Below are 17,926 nucleotides of genomic sequence, written 5' to 3'. Positions count from 1 at the left end.
AACTCCAACTTCATACTGTGCCTATACCAAACCATTCAACATATGCAAATCAGCCATCAGCAGATCTAGATCAGATTTTATAAAGGCCAACAGCAGAAAACTTGCCTCTTGTCCAAATGGAAGCTCTGCATTCTGGTCTCTTGCTAAGGCTGTTGGATGCAACTTCTGCTTTCCTGCACTTTCACCTCTCTCATCTTGGTGGTGCTACTGTTACTTCACCCAAAGATAAAGCTGATCTCCTGGCATCACTTGAACTTCTGCATAGATGACAAAAGGAAATCACCTCCTACCATACCAGAATCCAAGCAACCTATGTCTCGTATTGTTTTTTTGACAAAAAGTCATCAAAAAACTTTTAAATAACTTGGATACTGAAGTCTTAGTCTTGATGGCAACTCTAATTATTCTCAAACATTGTGCTTCAGAGCTAACACCCATCCTACATCATCTCTATAACTTATTATACATATCTGGTACTTATCTCAATGCATGGAAACAATCTCATATTCATCATATTCCAAAAATGGGTGGTAGAAATTTATCGTCAAACTACCAACCAATTACCATCACCTCTGTCCCCTCCAAAATAATTGAGAAAGTCATCAATAGCCAACACCTCCATTACTTAGAGGCCCACCAATTAATCACTGACTACCAATATGAATTCCACCATTCAAGATCCACAGCTCACATCACCTACTACTTGGACATGTACCATTGGAAAGGTTCAGAGAAACTTGTGCTGTTGCCCTTGACATTTCCAAAGCTTTCAGCTGTGTGTGTGTGCGTGTGGCATCAAGGCCTATTAAACAAATTGCCATCCTTTGGTTTCCCTGCCATTCTCTATGAGTCATGTAGATGATTCTCTTCTACATGATGGAGTGCCTCAAGGCTCCATCCTATCACATACTCTCTTTCTCCTGTACATTAATGACCTACTCACAATAACCACTAATCCTATCCACAGCTTTGCAGATGATAGTACTCTCCACTCATCATACTCATTTGACAAACCATGCAGTACGCCCAGGCTACAAGATCATCTACAACTAGTGCCTTAAACATTAATTTACATACTATCCTTCAATGTAGCAAGGACAATCTCATCGCCTGTTTTCATGCAAAAGGGATTCCAGTCCACTTACCCTTAGTAATACACAAATCACCAGACAAGATTAGATCCCCTTGCTTGGACAAACATTTACCTCTAGTCCATCCTGGCATAAGCACATCACATCAATAGCTTCCTGAGCATCAAAGAAATTTGGCATTCTCTTTCGTTCAAGAGCACCTGTTTTACACCCAGCCACCCCTTAACTATACATAAATCCCACATCCATCCATGTTTAAAATACTGTTCACATTTCGGGTGGTGCACCTTAAACAGCCCATAAAATTCTTGACACTGTCCAGAGGCAAGCAGTTAGGCTCATAGATAATCCCTCTATTGCACGTACTGTGTTTCAGCACTATGTCTATTCTGCAGGTACTTCCGTGGTCATTGTTCCAGTGAATTGGCAACCATCATGGCAGTCACTCTCTGTTGCGCTTGTTAATAGAAGAGCAGAAGCTGCCCATGCATTTAATATGATCGGTTGTACTTTCTTCTATACATAAATGACCTCTCATTGCCCACAGATGGAATCAGTTTGTTATAGGTTCTGGAACCTTACCGTGCGACTGCAAACAGACCAAACCTGCTTCTATTCTTCCTCTATTATTCTGTCCACTGTCCTCTGGAACAGCTTTCCTTATAAAGTATTTCAAAACAACTACAACTTGCAACTCTTCAAAAAAAAAAAAAAAAATTAATGAACTTAGTCCTTATATGCACTCCACACATGACACTGATGTCCTTATAGGTCCCTCAACTTCCTGTGTATTGGATCAGTATTAAAAAAAAAAAGTGGTGGTGCATCTGGTAGATTTTAAACCCACAGCCTGTTGGCCAGAGAATGGATATATTAACCATGCAGCCAACCAAGCATTTAATATGATCAATTGTATTTTCTTCCACTCTCCTTCTTCTATACATAAATGACCTTCTCTCACAGATGAAATCAGTTTGTTATACGTTTTGCAGTCTCTCATATTTGGAAGTAGCACACACAGGCCAGCCAAAATAGTATAACCATCCCAAGACTTTCACATTTGGTTATTCCACTCTACCAGTCAATGTTTGTATCATAGTAAAAGCTAGCATATGTGATAAATGTGTATTTAGCCTTTGGTGCTGGTTTATTTTCATAATTAAATTTAAAGGAATAAATACAGCACAGAAAAATAATTAAACAGCAGGTTTAATCTTGCACATCAGTAATAAATGGTAAAATTAGACTATTGTATGCTTAAAAGTGGGAATTTGCGAGACAAGATGGCCAGGATCTGGAAAGTGTCAACAAGATAACATAACAATGTATTACTCTGGGAATGATGAGAACAAACATCAACATGGTGTAGCTGTAATAGTAGATGAAGAAATCAATAAATCAGTACTAAATTGGATTCCATTTTCTGAAAGGATAATGCTGTTACAACTTAAAGGAAACCCCGTTAACATAAATATCATCCAAGCTTATGCACCCACAGCTGACAAAAGTGAAGAAGATGTTGAAGAGTTTTATGAACACCTAAAAGAGATTAAAAACCTAACAAAGAAACGTGATACAAACATAGTGATGGGTGACTTCAATGCAAAAGTAGGAAGAGGGGGTGATGGAGAAATTGTTGGCGAACATCTCTTAGGCACCAGAAATGACAGAGGAGATTGCCTAGTCCAGTTCTGTCAGGAAGAAGATCTAACAATAGCAAATACCTGGTTTAAACTTCCACCCAGAAGACTGTACACTTGGAAATCGCCTCAAGATAACCAACATAACATTGTCCGAAATCAAATTGATTATATACTGATAAATAAAAGATTCCACAGTAGTATAAAGAGTGCAAAGACTTATCCTGGGGCAGATATCTCATCAGACCACAATCCCATAGTTGCAGAAGTACGTCTCAGATTAAAATCAGCTAAAAAATCACAAAAGAAGAAAAAGAAAATTGATGTAGAAAAACTGAAAGACCCGAACATAAATAAAAGTGCCAATACACAGCTTAACTTGCGATTACAACAGATTAACATAGAAGAAAATAAAAGTGTGGAATCTTTTTGGAATAGCTTAAAGAATGCCATCGTAACAACAAGTATTGAAGAAGTAGGTTATGTGAATAATATAAAACAACAGGAATGGATGACAGATGAGATTCTTTCTCTTATTGATACAAGAAGAATGTACAAAAACAAAGACCTAGCCAGGTATACAGAAACACATAACATCATCAAGAAAAAAATAAAAGAAGCCAAGGAAAATTGGATGAAAAATTTATGTACTGAAATTGAACTGCTTCAGAAGAAACATGATAATTTCAATCTGTATAAGAAAATCAATGAAATTTCCGGAAAACTGAGGAAAAAGCAAATAGTGTCTCTAAGAGACGAAAATGGAAAAATAGTTCTAGAAGAAGAGAATAAAGCACAGATTTGGATAAAATATGTAACAGAACTTTTCAATGATACTAGACAGAAGCCTATAAATATAAAAGATAACATTCAAGGACCAGCAATCATGAAATGCGAAATAGAGAATGCTATACGAACAAGTAAAACAGGAAAAGCCAGTGGACCAGATGGTGTGCAAACAGAATTTTTAAAATTAATAGAACCAGATAACATCAAACTTCTTGAAAAACTATTTAATAAAATATATGAAAGTGATGAATTTCCATCAGATTGGCTCAAATCTACATTTATCACTATCCCAAAGAAACCCAAAGCGAATCCTGTGGTGACTTCCGACTTATTAGTCTAATGAGCCAAACATTAAAAATATTTTTGAAAGTAATTCAGAATCGCATTTATAGAAAAAGTGAAGAAACTCTAAGTGAAACACAATTCGGCTTTCGGAATGGTTTTGGTACTAGAGAGGCCCTTTTCTGCCCAAATATTGATACAAAAATGCATAGAAAAACAGAAATCTGTCTTTATGTGTTTCATAGATTTTGAAAAAGCATTCGACAAAGTCAGACACACTAACTTAATAGAAGTCCTTCAACAAATAAGGCTAGACGAACAAGACATAAGACTAATAACAAATCTGTATTGGAATCAGTCAGCTACCGTTCAATTAGACAACATTACCACCAGTGATATTATTAAAATCAAAAGAGGAGTGAGACAAGGATGTGTGCTCTCACCACTCCTGTTCAACATATACGTAGAGGTAATCTTTAAAAAAGCATTGGAAGAATGTTCCAGAGGGAATCACAATAAATGGAAAGATTGTTAACAACCTATGATATGCAGATGACACCGTGCTAATTGCAGATAACATTATGGATCTCCAAAAACTCATTGACAGAGTATACATAGAAAGCCAAAGAATGGGAATAAATATAAACATCAACAAGACAAAATACATGATCATCAGCAAACATCCAGCCTCATCAATGAAACTGACACTCAATGGGAAAAATATTGATCAAGTGTCAAGATATAAATATCTTGGTTGTTGGCTTAATGAACGGTGGGATCCAGAAATAGATATAAAGACAAGGATTGAAGTTGCACGGCAGTCCTTCATGAAAATGAGAACACCATTCTGCAATAAAGACCTAAACATGGAGGTCAGATGCCGAATGCTGAAATGTTACGTGTGGTCTCTTCTGCTCTATGGAGTTGAAACATGGACATTGAAGGCGACAACCATCAAGAAAATCAAAGCCTTTGAGATGTGGCTATACAGAAGAATGCTAAAGATATCATGGACAGAAAAAATTACCAATGAAGAGGTCTTAAAATCCATTGGCAAAGCTAAATATCTTGTACAAATAATCAAGAAATGAAAAACATCATATCTTGGCCACATCATGAGAAACAGCAAATACCAACTTCTACAAACTATTTTGGTAGGAAGAATTGATGGCAAAGGAACTAGAGGAAGAAAAAGAATATCACGGTTTGACAACATCAAGACGTGGACAGGAAAGAGCAGTGCACAACTGCTCAGATTAGCACAAGACCGCAGTTTGTTCGCCAAGATGGTCGCTGACCTTCGATAGAAGATAGCACAATAAGAAGAAGAAGAAAAGTCCTATAAAGGGGTGCTGTTGTGGTGTCCTATAAAGGGTGGAAGGCCTCAGTTTGCTGTGAAGAAGCATAGTAGTTTTTTTTCATCTTGTGCTATTTCCAAATTTGTTCCATTTATTGTTTATATTTTTGTGTGTTATTACAATTTTAATATTATATTCCTGAAGATATCTCTCTGACAGAGATGAAATATCACTGTTGTTTAATTATTTTTCTGTGTTGCATTTCTTCCATTAAATTTAATTAGCATACGTGATATTGGAGGTGTGTGGCAACTGTTCATTCAGAATTAATGATTGACATGCATAAGGGATATGGTTTGACAGACTTTGAAAATTACACGATTGTTGATTACAGATTGAAGAGTGACAGTATCCAGGAAACTTCCAATATTGTAGACCAGAGGTCAGCAACGCAGTGCCCGTGGGCAGCATGGCGCCCACAGTGAATTTTTAGTGCGCCCTCAGAGAAATTATTGTAAACTGCTTTGGAGCTTGCAGCATAGATCGCAGTATATCTGAGAGATACATTCATTACTGGTATGTGCTAAAATGCAAGAAAACATAAAGAAAAAACACTGCAGATATAATACATGATGGTACAAATTAAGTGAATATTGAATCCAACATTATTTCATAGCCGAATATAGAAACTACAAGAGTGCCGAATATATAGAAACTAGTTTTGATGGATGCAAGCATAAGTAGTGCCTTATGAGCAACTCTTAGTAAAGGTGGAGCAAGCTCCAGACCTCTTTCCTTAGTATTTTCCATAAATGTAAAGCACATCTTGCAGAAGTCAGCGATCTTTTTAATATGAAGAGCGCAATATAAAATTTGAAAATTACGGAGGCCATTCATGACACATGCATTTTTTCTCTCATTTCAGGCTTAGAAATTCTATGATTAGTTGTTTTTAAGAAAAATGAGATTTCAAATTTTAACATTATTTTATTTACCTCGCTTTTACAACATATTTTTGTCACATATGAATGAATATAAAATACCATAAAAAATGAATACAAAAAATATAAATTCAATAGGATTTAATGAGAAACCTGGCCTTGTACATCATCTGCTAATTTTTTATAATCAAGCATATAGTTTGAAGTACCTGCTCTTAAACAATTATCCAAATGTGAGTCTGTAAGTTGAGATCGATATTTTGATTTCAAATATGTCATATTTGAAAACATGGTCTCGCAATTGTATGTTGTTGCACAATATGAATACATTTTTAGCGAGCGTTTTCTCAGAATAGGAAAAGTATTTCTACGTGCTAACTTCCAGAACATTTTGTCATCATGATGAGCTTTTAAAATTATGTTGTTTTGTAAATTAATTATTTTCATTTCCAAGTCTTCTGTATTACTTAATTCGAAGTAATTGGAAATTTTAGCAGGTATATCATCTTCAGTAACATTAAACGGATTTAGGAAAAATCTAACAACAGGTTCTAAAGTTGCAAAATCTTGAAAGCGGGAAGAAAACTGTTCTAATAGTGTGTCTATGATTTTTATATACGATGTAGTGCTAAATGTTTCATTATTCAAACTTTCATTGATATGTTTTACATTTGGAAAATGTGACAACATTTTCCAAATGTAAAATGCAATGTGTTGTAAATGAATTTTTCATCAGATGGGATTTCAATAGTTCCAACTTACACTTGAAAGCATTGACTGCACTTATAATATCAGCAATGTAGGAATTTTTCCCTTGTAATTGTAGATTTAAATCCTTAAACTTTGCCATTATATCTGTTAGAAATCCAAGATCTATTAACCAATTTTTATTTTCTAATTCTTCGTAAAAATCGCCTCTTGATGTAATAAATTCTTTTATTTGCGGCCAAAGAATAATAAATCACTCAAGTATTATACCTCTGCTCAACCACCTCACTTCAATATGTAATAGTAGGTCATCATTTTCAGCATTTTCATCTTTCAGAAGTAATTTAAATAACCTGTGCTGAGTTGCTTTTGATTTTAACGAATTAATAATTTTTGTTACAATTGACATGACATGTTTAAAATTGACAGTTTTAGCGTATAACATTTCCTGATGAATAAGACAATGATATGCAATAAATTTAGGAAATAAAGGGTCCTGTCTGCACAGCCAATAAATCCATTTGCCTTATCAATCATTGCTTGTGCACAGTCAGTAGTAATTGAAGTTAATTTGTGAATTGGTAATTTTTTTATAGTACAAAACCTTTAAAAACGGAAAATATATCCTCTCCTCTAGTGTGCCCTTTCAGTGGAAGAATTTTAAGAAATTCTTCTTTTGTAGAAAAATCATCAAATACCATTCTCACTGAAATTGCTAATTGTGATGTATCTTTTATGTTTATCGATTCATCCAGCTGTAGCGAAAAGAAAACACATTTTTCCATATCATTTGCTAATTCTGTTTCTAAATAAACTGCAATTGATTCAATTCTTCTAGTTACAGTTCTTGCTGATAACTGCAATGTATTTATAGCTGAAACTATTTCAGTTTTATTTTTGAAATCTTCAAAAAGTGAATCTGCAGCTTCTAACATAGTTTTTTTTAATTAAATCTCCATCTGTAAACAGTTTTTTCTTCTTAGCTAGCAAATGCGAAATTTTAAAAGATGCGACTGTTGCAACGGTTTAATAAAAAAAACTTTGCTGTTTAGTAATGAATGATTTCAAAGATAAAATCTTTTTTTTTTCTTATTTTGGATTTCACTGGATAGTCAAAATTAAAATTGGCATGGATGGTTTCAAAATGTCTTTCTATATTACTTTTTTTAGAAATAGCCACACTATTATTGCATAATAAACAAATACATTTGCCATTAAGATTGATAAAGCAACAATCATCCTCCCAATCTTCATTAAAATAGTACTTTCTTTTCCTTTCACTTTTATCCATTATAAAGGGTTAAAAATATCTTTGTAAACCAAAGTATTTGCACTGATAGTGGGACTGATTCAACAAACACACATACTAAAAAACAAAGGGTTCTAACAACATTTAGAAATGGTGTGAAGGGTAGTGAGAGTGGTCGCATTGATAACTAGATGATGTCAACAACTCAAACTACTTATGATCAGAGGTCTCTCGTCCACTCGGGCTCACATCTAATCTGTCAGATGCATGCTAATTGTTAACATGAATATTCTTTAACCATTAAAGAATATTGATGTTAATAATTAGCATGTGTCTGTCAGATCAGATGCAAGCACCTTGCTTTATCAATCATAATGGCAAATGTATTTGTTTATTATGCAATAATAGTTTGACTATTTATAAAAAAAAGTAATATAGAAAGACATTTCAAACCATTCATGCCAATTGTAAGTTTAAGTTTAATTATTTAAATCTGGAGGAGTTGGCAATGCAGCATCTGCGAGCTTCATGGCGCCCGCAGTATTGTGCCCTTCATATTTAAAAGGTTGCCGACCACTGTTGTAGACTATTTGTAGAGTGCTGTAGTTAAAGTGTTCTAAGAGTGGAATGATACTGGCAGAAACAGTTATGTCAACAGAAACAAGCAGGAGGTAACACTATTATGATGTAGGGGATGGTTTCATGGAAATCACTTTCCCTCTTTGAATGCTACAAAGTATCTGTCCATTGTTGCTGATTATATACACCTCTTTATGGTGATTATCTTACCAGGTGGCACAGATGTGTTCCAGCAGGTTGTGCTACATTGCCAGTATCACTTGAGAGTGGTTTGCCGAACTTGACAGTAACTTCCAGGCATTACCACAGTTTGCTGAGTTTGAATCCTAGAACATTACTAGGATTACATCAACCAAGAGATCCAACATTTGAACCCCCCCCCCCCCACACACACACACACTTTGAGCATTTGGAAATATACAGGAAGCAATCCTGAAGATATGGCACAGCCTGCAATGTTCAAAGATCTTATAGAGTCCATACCATGCTCATCGGCAGCAAGAGAGGAAGGGGGAGCAGCAAACTATTAGGATGGTCAGCCTTCTTTCAACATTGAAATGGATAACTAGTAATGGTATGTGCCATAAGAAAGTGAGAATGAAACATTTGATCTGAAATCCCAGTCTGTTGTCTCATTTCTTAAAAGCTATATGAATGTCATTTCTTGGTTCCTTTCATCATTAAGCAACTTAGTTTGATGTGTATAATGTACAAAAAGTATAATTCCCATACTCTGTATGGAAATTCCTCTGTGATTCTTTTATTATTTTTTTTTTTTTAAAGTACCTCTTTATAGAAATGGAAATACAACAATGTGGTGATTATAAAAGAGTATTCCTACTCAATGTAAAATGTATGCAAACACATTTGAAAGGAGACTAAGAAAAATTGTTGAAGAAGAAACTTAGTGAAAAACAAGATGAGTTCATGATGAAGAGAGCTCAGAGCATAGTTACAGTGGTAAACATATGACATCAATGTTAAAATAATATTTAAAATTAAGATATTAGAAAAGAATATGACATTATTATCATCGAAGAATGTGTGAGAAGAGTAGGGTCATTAAAGGTTAATTAACCAAACAGGTGTGCAATACCAGGGTGGTAGGAAAAGACCTAACAGAAGACACAAGAGATTTAGGTGAATTAATGTGGTAATCAGTGACTAAGAAGATGGTGGTGTAAGGTCTAATAATATTGAAAGACTGACAAATAACAAATTAATTTTGAGGAAAAATTTTTTTATAAAAAGCTAATAATCATAACTGTTTATAAAAGCTGTGATTATTAGCTTTTTATAAACAAACGACTAATAATATAAACTTAATTGTGGTACTATCATAGTATACTGTAACATCTTCAAGGGTACATATTAGGAAATAAATAAATGATGATGATGATGATGGTGTACAAATCATCTTAGCTAAGAGTAATTTGCCTTTTCATTTTATATACTCAATAAATGAAATCTTATCAGCAATCTAAAAATGTAAGTATTAGTTGTGACAAAAATAAAAACATACAATGTGAATGGTATCAATGTGGAGTGGTGTCACAAGGAGTGGTAGTGATGTATTTGAATGGTGTTACAGTGTTTTTCCTTATTTAAATTATGTAGATTTGTATAATAGTTTTTATGTGATAGTCAGACTGACTATAGGCATTTTACTATAGTATTGTGATTAAGTCTTCTCTTCTTTTGTTGTTTTGATTAACATGAGAGTGGAAGTGCTAGTTAACGTTATAAAAATGACAGCAGTAAAGAAGCATACATAGCATTGCAGAAGTGTTCAACTCTGAGATCGAGTTTTTCCTTGGACTTTTTTACGGTGGATGCACTGAGATATGTGTCCACAAATGTAAAATATTTATGGAGTGTTAAGTTAAATGAGAAGGAAGAACACAGCATGTGAGAAATACGATGAAAGGTTAGAGCATTTCAAAAATGAGAATGGTGTTACCAAGAGTAATGAGAAATCGGATGGAAGAACTGCAACAATAGTAATAGAAGTGACATGGAAGAGCTTGGGACCAAAGAGTTAATGAAAATGAAGAGTCAGATTAAAATGTATGGAGGAGGAAATTGAATGTTTAAAGAAGAGATTAACTGATGTAAATGAGGAAGTTAATAGGAAGAAACAATTATCTAAAGAAGATAGGCTTTATATGGTGATAATGTACACGATATTAATAATAATGTACAATAAGACATGTTTTCAAGTGATACAATGAAACGAATGTCAGACTTTGCATACAAGGAAGGAATGGGTATCAGAATTAGTGGGTGGTAGTTGTAGGCACAAATGACTTGGATAGTGAGACAAAGGATGTGGAAAGAAATTTGTAGTTGCTGCAGGGGTTGAAGGATAATAGTGTCATTGGCAAAGTGGTTAGTTTGTTGCCCAGATATGATAGTAGTGAACTGAGAAAGAAAGCAATAATACTGAATGACAAGATGGCTGATTGTGTCAGAGCAAAGTGTTCAATTAGTAGATATATGTAGTGAATTTGAAGAAAAGTTAAAATGGTTCAAAGCTGATGAATTGCATGTGAAAGGTTTGGTGTTGGGCATTTGTAGCAATTGTTTACTAAAGAGTACTCAAGGTTTATACAAAATTAGTTTCACTAAGTGTCAGAGAGAGTGGTTGAGAAGCTGGTTGTGGAAGGACAGGAAAAAGATAGATACATAGGTCTGGGAATGATATGGATATGATTGAAAATCAGAGTCAGGATCGGGGAAACGGTAACAGGGATTGTCAGATTGAAAAGAGGGGAGAGAGAGAGTATGGAGTGATGGTGTTGGTGGGATAGCAATGGCATCAAAGAGTGGAAAATTATTATGTTGGTATAATTATGTAAGGAGTATCAGAAATGCAAGGGTTGAGGTTTGTTGCATTGATCGAGTCAGTATGCCCGAAAGTCATTAGTATAAGTGAAACTTGGTTGTCTGAGGATGGTATACTATCAGGATGATAAATAGTAGGATATCAAATTTTCCACAAGGATAAGAAGGTGAAGAAAAGGAGGGGATAGTATTGTTAGTGATACCAGAGGAATTGTGTTGTTCAAGAGTGGAAATGGAAAACAGTAGTAGCACGCGTGAAGAATTTGAAGCTGTTTGGTAAAGTTAATCAGTAGAATAGTATATCTAATAGGATGTTGTTATAGGCCAGAGAATGTGGAGAACACTGATTGTGAAAGTTTAGACAAATTAGTTGGGCAAGTAAAAGGAAGGTGATCCTGATTGGAGATTTTAATTTTAGGAATGTGGATTGGAAAGAAGAGATAGTGATTGCTAACAAGGAGAGTGAATTTGTTTGAGTTTCTGCAGGATAACTATCTTAAGCAGCACGTGTGGAAGCAACACAAGGTTTTGGGCATTGGATTTTGGTGATATCCTCACATAATACGGTTGTGAATGAGTTATCATTGCTGCCACAAGTTGGTGAGAATGATCATGAGGTAGTGTTTGGAAGGTAGTCAGATGGGAAAAGGCTATCAAGAAGGTATATTTGTGGAACTATATGGAATTATAATTATGAGAAGCTCTGTTGTCAACTAGCATGAGTACACTGCGTTGATGCTAGTTGTATAAAAATATGGTGTAGAAGGGTGTGAGGAGTAGCCTTTTTACGTACACCCTCTGTCCAAAAAGAAACCAAACTTTTCGAAAATAGAAGAAGCTAGTGGCACCACCTGTTGTATCTTTTTGTTGTTGAAAGCAGCAACCTTCATTAGTGTTGTATCAACTGTTTATGACATTTGTTTCATTAGAAGCCGAGTTATAGTGCCAAGTGTGTTTTGATGAACGGTCGGGAAATGAGTTTCAAACAGAGAGCTGTAATTGACTTTTGTGTTAAACTTGGTACACATTTTAACTCATCAAATGATTCAAAAAGCATATGGTGATGAATCCCATACTCAAATTTGCGAGTGGTTTAAGTGATTTCAAAGGTCGTGAGACACTTGAGGACGACGAAAAACTGGACTGAGCGAAGCTAACATCCAAAAAGTGTATGATTTCAACAAAGAAAACCAGAAATCGTCCGTGAGATTGATTGAAGATGAATTGTGGATTCCAAAATCAACTGTGCACAACATTTTGACCGAGAGTTTGGGCCTTCATAAATTGAATTTGTGATTTGTTCCCCACAAGTTGACCGATGATCAAAAAATGTATCGAATTGAACACTGCAAGACTCATTTAAAACCACTCGTAAGGACTCAAACTTCCTTGAAATGGTTGTTACTGGTGAAGAAATGTTGTGTTTTGAGTATGAGCCCAAAACAAAGTGCCAGAGTGCTGAGTGGAGACCATCAGAAGAGGGGCATCCGAAAAAAAAGTCGCTTGGAGAAGTCAAAAGTAAAGACAATGCTAATTTGTTTCTACGATTCCAAGGGCATTATTCACAAAGAATTTGTTCTGCCTGGCCAAACGGCGAGTTTTATCTCGAAGTTTTGAAGCGATCAATAGCGAGAATTCGTCGCGTACGGCATGAATATTGTGATGCAGGCAGCTAGTCACTTTTGCACGATAATGCACCATCTCATCGTTTAAACATTGTGAGACAGTTTTTGAGCTAAAACCAAGTTTCTGTGTTAGATCACTCGCCGTATTCACCTGATTTTAGCACCCTTGTGACTTCTTTCTCTTCCCCCAACTTTATTTGCCAATGAAAGGCAAGCGATACTACACCGTTGAAAACATTCAAGCGGCAGTAACCATGACCTTCAACAGTATCCCAAAAACCGATATAAAAACTCTTTTAACGAATTAATTGACTGTGCCAAACGCTGTATCGAAGCTGAAGGAGAGTATATTGATTGAAATAAATTATTTGAATAATTATAATTGGTCTGTATTTTATTTTCTATCAAAAGTTCGTTTTCATTTTGGATAGACGGTGTAGAGATTTGCTGGTGAAGGGAATTCATTGCCGGAGTGTAAATAACTTCAGCATTCATTATGGAGGCATGTTGCTGGTTGATTCGTCCTCCCACAATGAGTTTATTGATTCCACGGAGGTTACTGTAATAATAATAATATCTCATATTGAATAGAAATTTAGGTATTGTCCAGGGTAAGATTAGAAGAAAGGGGTTCTTTTTTGTGTGAGATAATGCAGAGTTGTGTTTTATTAGCATTGAAATTGATAACAAGGTTATCCAAACCCCATTGATCAATGTTTTGAAGATATAGTAGAGGTTAAAGTTCTGTAGGTTGTAGTGATTTGGCTTTGCAGAGTTTGTCAGACAAAAAAGGAGGAGTGCAATGTACTGTCATCAGCAGTGGCGGCCCGTACATAAGCACTGCGACACTGCAGCACCCCAAAGGAAAAAAAATTAAAAAATTAAATTTTGTTTGTGTTTATAAATAATAACAATGCTTACAACATTATATAAATGCAATACAACATGTTAAAGGTTACAGCTTATGTTTCGACAGTGATTGAATAGTTAATTATTGGAATTGTTCGATTAACGCTTTAGATTACGAAACAGAAACGCTGCCATCTGTTTTATTATGTTCAACCAATTACAGCCAGACTCTCCAATATTCGTTTGCCATTCTCATTGCACATCACAAGTGATTCCGACACTTCTCGTTTGGACAGTGTATCATATGCTTGCACGCTTTATTTCTGTGAGATACGAAACTTTTATTATTGGTGCGTGCTCGTGGTGAGGGTGAACTATTTTTTGCAAATGTTATTTTATTCTGTTAAAATAACATATTTATTTATTATAGATGCAAGGCTGAATTATGACGAGTGTCACTGTTGAAAATATGAAAAGAATTATATATTTTCAATTATCGTTACACGAAACAAATACCCTGTGATCTAATGCAGTGTCAGAATTATCGCATTTGGCCAAATGCAGCCAGACTCGCCAATATTCGTTTGCACTTGTGATTGCATGTTACAGGTGATTCCATCACTGCTTGTTTGGGCAGTGTATCGTATGCTTGCACGCATTATTTCTGTGAGATACGAACTTTTATTATTGGTGTTTGTTTGTGGCGAGGATGAAATATTTTTAATAAAGCAATTTTTTAATATGTAAATTTATTTGTTAATAAATTGGTTACTGATTAGGGAAAAAAAATTTTTTTTTTTATTTTATATATGCAGCACCCCCCACTTAAAATTTTAACCGGCCGCCACTGGTCATCAGCAAAACTGTGTACTGGATTGGCAGTCAGCTGGAGTAGATTTATGTATAGAAGGAAGAGGTTGGGTGAAAGAACAGAGCCTTGTGAGATGCAGGCATTAGTTGTTATGGTTAGAAGATATGGAATCATCTACCATTACTTGGAGTGAGTGTCCAGTCAGAAAGCTGGCTACCCAGCTTCAGAAGTCAGGTGGCAGACTAAATGATGAAAATTTTTGCCTTAATAGACCTTTATGCCAAACTTGGGCAAAAGCCTTGTAGGTATCAAGAGCAACCACTTAAGATTTGCGAAAGCTTTCCATGGTATTTGTCCTGAAATGGGTGACATAGATTAGTACATCCCTTGTCATATGGCAACGACAGAATCTGTACATTATTAGATGAGTCCTCAACAAGGTAGTGTAGAAGTTAGGTGTTGATAATTCTTTTCTGCTGATGGTTATCTTCCTGCAATACCTTTCATCTGCCTTGTGTCTTGCAGTTTGTAGAATTGTAAGACACAAGGCAGATTAAATTTTGTATTTTGTGCATCTTGTTGTAATACTGTCCACATTTTCTGTAATATTTGTGGTTTGCAACTGTAAACTTGACATTTCAGGTATCCCCATGCAAAAAATAAAAAATAAATAAAATAAAACCCAAAAGGCTTGATGTTTGAAGACCTTGAAGAACTAAAGCACTCCCTCTTTGACCAGTCTGTTGTTCACTAAATTCAGGATTGAAAAACAGTGTTTTTTAGCCTAAATTTCCTGAACAATTTATGTGTATACATAATTTTGAAAAGTCCTACATATTGGCCTTGTAAGATTTGAGATTAGATTTTAGATTTAATTTCATTTGGTTTTAGTGAATGCTTAAAAAAAATAATAATATATACTCTGAATAGATTCTCTGAGAAATGGTAATGACGTTCATTTTCTCCACATTTCGTTAAATGGAAATAGCTGTATTAACTTGGACTGTTTTTCTATACTGTGTGGCTTTTCCATCATAGCTGACTAAATTCAAGTGTTAGCTTTGTAACATATTATAGAAAGCATTCAGAAAGCAAATATAACCTTTAAAAAAATGCCAATTTTACCACATCACAAGATATATGGCAGTCAGCATCTTTTAGAGTTGATCCTAAAGAACTTAAACTTTGAGATCAGTTCATTTTTATAACTTTATTTTATCAGTTTTCCTGTAATGCCTTTTATTTTCCAAAGGAGCAGGTGAAGTTCTTTTTGAGGATGGGTTAGAACCTGTTTTCAGTATTCAGTGTTAGCTGAGCTTAAGTCAATCAGTGAATTGCTTTCCAGAAAGAGAATATCTTGCACCCCGAATCCTAATAAGTGTGTGTGTGTGTGTAATGTCTGAAATCACGTTAGTTCTACACTGATTTTTCTTTTATCAAATTTTCTTTATTCATGATATCTTTTAGGGGAAGTGTTAAAGAATTTTGGACAATGGTTAATTACCTTATGAAATGATATTTTCATGATTTTATGAGTTTAAGAGGTGCTTCATCTCTTGACTTCTAGATTCAGTGAAAGAAATTATCATTAGAGTGGAATAATTGACTAGAAATTACAAACTTAAGATGCTTTATTTAGTTTAAATTTCAGTATTATAACACTGAAATTTAAAACCTAGAACAGTATTTTAGTATTTGCCAATTTGATTTTTTTTAAAATCATATGCACTGGAATAAAGAATTGTGATGTTATTTAAAGTCTTACTTTAAGGTGAAGTTCCAGATGTATATTTCTGTTAAGTTCTACTACTAGAACTTGACACAGCATTATACACCGATAGTCAAAGAGAGAGATTTTATACAGCATAACAGAAGCTGTTATGAACATTACTAAATTTTAATCAAAAAAAGAAATAAATTAAAACACTCTTAACCAAAAGAAGTAATCACATGTAATCCTCAAAGGAGCAAAAACATATACTGATCTATGTTCTCATATTTGGCGATTTTATTTGAAGTGGTCCCTGGTTACAGCCAAATAACTTGCATATTTAAACATCATTCTGCTAAGAACAGATAATCCTACTGTATCATAGTTTATTGATAATTTACTGTTTTGTGGATGGTGGGGGGGGGGGGTAATCTATGAAAATTTTTCAACTGCTGGTAGGTAGCCAGTCACATAGTGGTGGTAGGATTTTTTACATCTCAAATGGGGATTCAGACTCGATCTTTCAGTCACATGCACACTCTTATGACTATACTATATACAAAAATTTTATTGTTGCATCATGTTTGTCACTATATTTTTTTCATTGCTTTTCTTGCTATAGCAGAAATATTCATGGCAACTTATAGTACAGCCAGCTGTTGTCATTTAAAAAATAAATTCATGGGCAGAATTTTGTTTGCTGCATACTTGGGTGTATGCAATTTGAATGGAAGCAAGAATATAGCAAACAAAAGTCTGCTCATAAATTTATTTATTTTGGAATGAAATATTTTTCATTCAACAAAAAGTAAATGCTCACATTTACAAAAAAATTAACAGATGTGATTAATGATGCATTATATCATTAATCTCATAGCCTTAGTCATAATTCCAAACAACTTGAACCACTGAACTACTCAACCAGAGGGGGGGGGGGTATTTTACAAGACTAGCTTCTGTTACAGGGAGCAAAAAAACAGTTGTAATGTGAATGTGGCTGAAACAGTTGCCATGCTCGTGACAGCCCCTCACTTATGCCATGCTTATTACCCCAGCCTTAAGCTTTTTAGTTGACTTCATTACTAAATCAGCAATATATATTCTATCCTATCAGTCGCTTTAACAGGCACTTAAGACCCACAGCCTTCCAAGCATCCTTGGATTACCAAACTTAATACAAGGATAAGGCAGTTACCCCTATGCCTCTAAGTATTATTGTCTGTAAATTGTGTGTGTGTTCTACTGGCCAGTTTGCCTGTTCTGAGGGACGAAAAAACTCGAGTTTCCGGGATAAAAAAACCCTCTACCTCTGTATGAGACCAGCTAACTCGCCCTTAGTCAAAAGAGACCAGATAAAGGTTCTTCACGTCACTGACGGTGAATCAAACTCAGGTCTTTCTGACCAAAGGGCTTCATTTATACTGACTGAGCTATGGAGACTCAGCAATGTGTATTACATTTAAATATTGTTTGTAGGGTCTAGCCATAGTAGTTGACAAGATGCAAGTG

General features: G+C 34.9%; 1 protein-coding gene across 1 annotated transcript in view; it reads left to right on the top strand.

The window, feature by feature from the left end:
* Positions 1–17,926, top strand: part of Sf3a1 (splicing factor 3a subunit 1) — a 265,118-nt gene that overhangs the window by 123,610 nt on the left and 123,582 nt on the right. The gene's annotated exons all lie outside the window — the stretch shown is intronic.

This window comes from Typopeltis vanoorti, chromosome 7 (genome assembly GCF_054136105.1).
Source record: "Typopeltis vanoorti isolate ZY-2024b chromosome 7, IOZ_Tvanoo_1.0, whole genome shotgun sequence".
NCBI classification, from domain to species: domain Eukaryota; kingdom Metazoa; phylum Arthropoda; class Arachnida; order Uropygi; family Thelyphonidae; genus Typopeltis; species Typopeltis vanoorti.
Note: the sequence above shows the minus strand (reverse complement) of the source record. Positions and strands in the feature narration are given on the sequence as shown.